Genomic DNA, 4,539 nt, shown 5'->3' with positions numbered 1-4,539 from the left:
ACTGAAATGGTTCTCTTCAAAGCTATCAATGATCTCTTAGTTACCAGTTCAAAAGGTCTTTTCTAAAGTCTCATCCTTCTTGCCCTATCAATTGCCTTCTTCTCCTTCATATCCTTTTCTCTCTAGGTGTTTGGGACACTACTTTGTTCTGGTTCTCCTGATTTTCTAACCATTTCTACTCATTCGCCTTTGCTGGATCTTCCTCCAAGTTGTCAGTGTCACCCACGACTCTGTCCTGGATCCTTTTTATTCTTTCTCTTTACTAATCTACTTAGTGCATTTCTTAAGGATTCAATTATTGTCTGGATTCAGATGATTCTCAGATACATTTGTCAACTTTAACCTCATGCCTGATATCCAGATTCACATCCTTAAGAGCTTTTAAATGTCCTCAACAATAAGTGACGTCAGCAAGACAGTGTATGATAAACACAAAGAGCCCAACTTTGGGGACAAAAATCCACCATATAAACATCCCCAATCAGATGTCCTAAAGATATCTTAAACTCATCATGTCCAAAATGGATTCATTTTCTTTTCCCTCAAAAACCTTTTCATCTTCTTCATTTCCATATTTGTCAAGGCTACCACCATCATTCTAATACCTCAGGCATCACACAGGTGTCATCCTTGACTCCTCTCTCTCTCTGTCTCTCTCTCTCTCTCTCTCTCTCTCTCTCTCTTTCTCTCTCTCTCTCTCCGGCTCTGTGTCTCTCTCCAACTGTCTCTGGGACTCAGACTTTTATCTGTAAAAGGAAGAAAGTAGATTCATTGATATCTAAGGTCACTTTTAGCTCTAAATCAGGTATAAAGGAATAAAATAGAAGAAAGTATACAACTAATGATCAAAGCTATGAATATGAATATGATGCACTTACCCATGAAAATTATAGAATATTGAATTAGAGAATAAAATCCAGCATGTTGCTTACTAGAAACATACTTGCAAATAAAAGATTCCCAGAGTTAAAATAAGGAGCTAGAGTAAAATCTATTATGCTTCAGCTAAACTGAAAAAAAAAAGCAGCCAACAACAAAAATAGACAATTAAAAGAGAAAAAGAGAAACTATATTATCATGGAAGATATAATAGACAATGAATTAATATTCATATTTAACATGATGTACTGACAGTAACAATATTGAAATAATTAAAGAGAAAGCTTAATGAGTTTCATGGAGAAATAAATGTTAAAATCATAGTAATGAGAGAATTTTAGTGTATTCCTTTGTTTTTTTTGTTGTTTTTTTTTTTGAAACCCTTTTACTTTGGTGTATTGTCTCATAGGTGGAAGATTGGTAAGGGTGGGCAATGGGGGTCAAGTGACTTGCCCAGGGTCACACAGCTGGGAAGTGGCTGAGTCCGGGTTTGAACCTAGGACCTCCTGTCTCTAGGCCTGACTCTCACTCCACTGAGCTACCCAGCTGCCCCCTTAGTGTATTCCTTTGGACAAATTTATAAGCAAAAAAATAGCCAATAAAGAAAATACAAGCCTGAATAAAATTTTAGAAAAGTTACATGTGATAGACCTTTGGCAATTATTGAATGGAAATAGAAAGGATGAAACATGTTTCTCAGCTACCTATGGACTCTTAAAAAATGAATATGTTTTAGGGCATAAAAAATCTTTTACAAATGCAGAAAATCAGAAATATTAAACATATCTTTTAATGATGACATTCAGTCTTTTTGTCATATCTAACTCTTCAGGATCTCAGTTGGGGTATTCTCGGCAAAAATACTGAAGTGGTTTGCCATTTCCTTCTCCAGCTCATTTTATAGATGAGGAAATTGAGGCAAGAAGAGTTAAGTGGCTTGTCCAGAGCCACACAGCTAGTAAGTGTCTCAGACCAGATTTGAAATCATGAAGATGAGTCTTCCTGCCTCCAGACCTGGCACTCCATTCACCATACCACACAGTTGTCCTTTTAATGATCACAGTACCATAAAAATTATACTCAACAAAATATCACTAAACAAATGTTTAAAAATTAATTAGAAGGGGGCAGCTGGGTAGCTCAGTGGATTGAGAGTCAGGCCTAGAGACAGGAGGTCCTAGGTTCAAATCTGGCCTCAGACACTTCCCAGTTGTGTGACCCTGGGCAAGTCACTTGACCCCCATTGCCTACCCTTACCACTCTTCCACCTATGAACACAGAAGTTAAGGGTTTAAAAGAAAAAAAAAAAACAAAAAAAAATTAGAGACTAATATTTTAAAATTAAAGAGTAAATCATAAAAAATAAGTATTATTATGATCATGAAATAGCAAAAATGAGTCCACAAAGCAAAATATTTAGGATGTAGCTATAACAATGGTTAGGGAAAATTTGATATCTTTTAAAACTTTCATTAACAAAAGAAAGAATAGATCAATAAATCATGAATATAAAAAATCTAGAAAATCAACCAATTTTAAATATCAAATAAATATAAAAATTGTGAATATTAATTCACAATAATGAAATATAATAAAAGTAAAAGAAAAACATTTTATTTATAAAGAAAGCTAGAAGCTTTTTTTTTTTAAATTAGCTAATTTGAAAAAAATAGAAAGAGGAAAACCAAATTACCAGCATCAAAAATAGAAAATGAAAATTCACAACAAAAAAGTCAGGAGAAATAAAGGAAATTAATAGAAACTATTTCACCCATAATATCTTTTGATCCAGCTATACCACTGCTAAACTTATACAGAGATCAAGGAAAATAAATACAAGCTTTTTTGAATATATATACATATATATTTATATATGCACAATAAATATATACATCCATATTCATGTAGCATAATTTCCATTCCCCAATTGATAATATTTACATAAAATATTCTTTTGTCATGGCAAAAATTTCAAAACTGCAATATATATCCATTGGGGAATGAAAATTATGGTACACAAATAGAATGGAACACTATTATGCTGTTAGAGAAAAAGAAAGAGATGATTTCAGAGAGACCTTGGAAGACTTATATGAACTAATACAAAGTGAAATGAATAAAACAAGGAGAATAATGTATTCTGTAATGATATTATAAAGACATATAACTTTGAAAGACTTAAGAACTCTGTTCAACATAATGACCAACCCCAATTCCAGAAAACTGATGATAAAGAATGCTACTTACCCACTGTCACAGAAGTGATAGGTTCGGGGTGCAAACTAAGATATATTACTGGGAATGGGGGAAATTATATGACTAATGTGGGAATTTGTTTTCCTAAACTATGGAGATTTGTTACAAGAATTTGATTTTTTTTTCCTCCAGTAGGGGAGAGGAGGAAAACTTGGAAGAAGAAAAGACATTTTTGTTCAATGAAAAAATATATAATGATTTTTTTAAAAAAAAAGACATTAAGATATCAAAATTACTGATGCTAGAACCTCTCTGAGCTAGTCAGGCTTGTTGGGGCTCACGGGTCATGTGTAGCCCAACCCTTTCTAAGCTGTCTTTTGTACATTTAGTCCCCACTTCCAGGTGTGATTGTCATGCCTGGTTATGTTGCTAACTGATTTTCTATGGGATTTGTTCACAGTATTTCCTGCACTGTCCTGGTAGATCAACTGATAAGGTCACAATACAGCTAGTTTTTCATGTGAAGCCAATTCATTCTTCCAGATCCTGCTGAGTCATTGGAAATTTCTGTCTGCAGCTGGACCTAATGGCCAGAAATCAACTGCTACGGTGGTTTTTGTTTTTATTCAGGGAGCAAGTTGCTGCTTTTCTCCCTAAATCATTGGTAAATTCCACTTCAGAACTCATGACTGGGGATACCAGACAAAATGTGGTCATCAATTAATTAGCTTAATAGACAATGCCCCACTCAAACATAATTATCTATGTGAGTAAAAGTGCCATGCCATCAATGGTACAGAATTTGAAAGGCAAAAAATGGGAATAGAAGTAATAAGATAAAGGAGAGAATTAAAGAAAAAGAGAAAGATAATTGAAAAGTAGAAATCAATCCTTGACAGGAAAAAGAACTTTAAAATAAGATACAATTTCACTTCATACTTTGTCATCGCTTTTCTAAGAACTATCGTTTTTTGGAAAGGTCTACAGAAGGTAGATTAGTGATGAAAAATAGCCAAGTAATAGCATCAAGAGTCCTTCTTGTCTTTATGGTGCAAGATCTGTATGTGTTTCTGAAAAGTAATACAAGTTAGAATCATTTGTGAGAAGCATATCAGGTAGGGAGTCTGAGTGAGAGTGTAGGCAAGAAGGATAAATGAGAATGTGAGATTTGTCGTCTGAAGAGGAGAGAGAATGTAAGGTAAAAAAAAGAGGGAAAAGTCTATGGTAGAAATTATGACAGGATTTTCCATAAACATACTAGATTGGCTTCTCAGTGGCTCAGTCACCATAACTTCAGTGGAAAAGGCAATTAAGGAAATTGCCTAGATATTGCAAGAGACCAAAAAAGTATTGCCTGAATTCTATGTAGCAGTACTATTTATTTGAATGGAAGGCATCCCAAAATGCATTATTAGCTTTCTGATGATGCTATAAACTTATTTCAGTTTGTCTGAATAATGTGGT

The 4,539-nt window shown here is 34.0% G+C and overlaps 1 non-coding gene across 1 annotated transcript; it reads left to right on the top strand.

Annotated features, from left to right (window-relative positions):
- The first annotated feature begins 4,068 nt into the window (after window positions 1-4,068).
- LOC123238499 lies at window positions 4,069-4,151 on the top strand. The gene has a single exon (XR_006505661.1). It is a non-coding gene; the product is annotated as a small nucleolar RNA U2-19 (small nucleolar RNA).
- The last annotated feature ends 388 nt before the right edge of the window (window positions 4,152-4,539 follow it).

This window comes from Gracilinanus agilis, chromosome 2 (assembly GCF_016433145.1).
Source record: "Gracilinanus agilis isolate LMUSP501 chromosome 2, AgileGrace, whole genome shotgun sequence".
In the NCBI taxonomy this organism is placed as follows: Eukaryota; Metazoa; Chordata; class Mammalia; order Didelphimorphia; family Didelphidae; genus Gracilinanus; species Gracilinanus agilis.
Note: the sequence above shows the minus strand (reverse complement) of the source record. Positions and strands in the feature narration are given on the sequence as shown.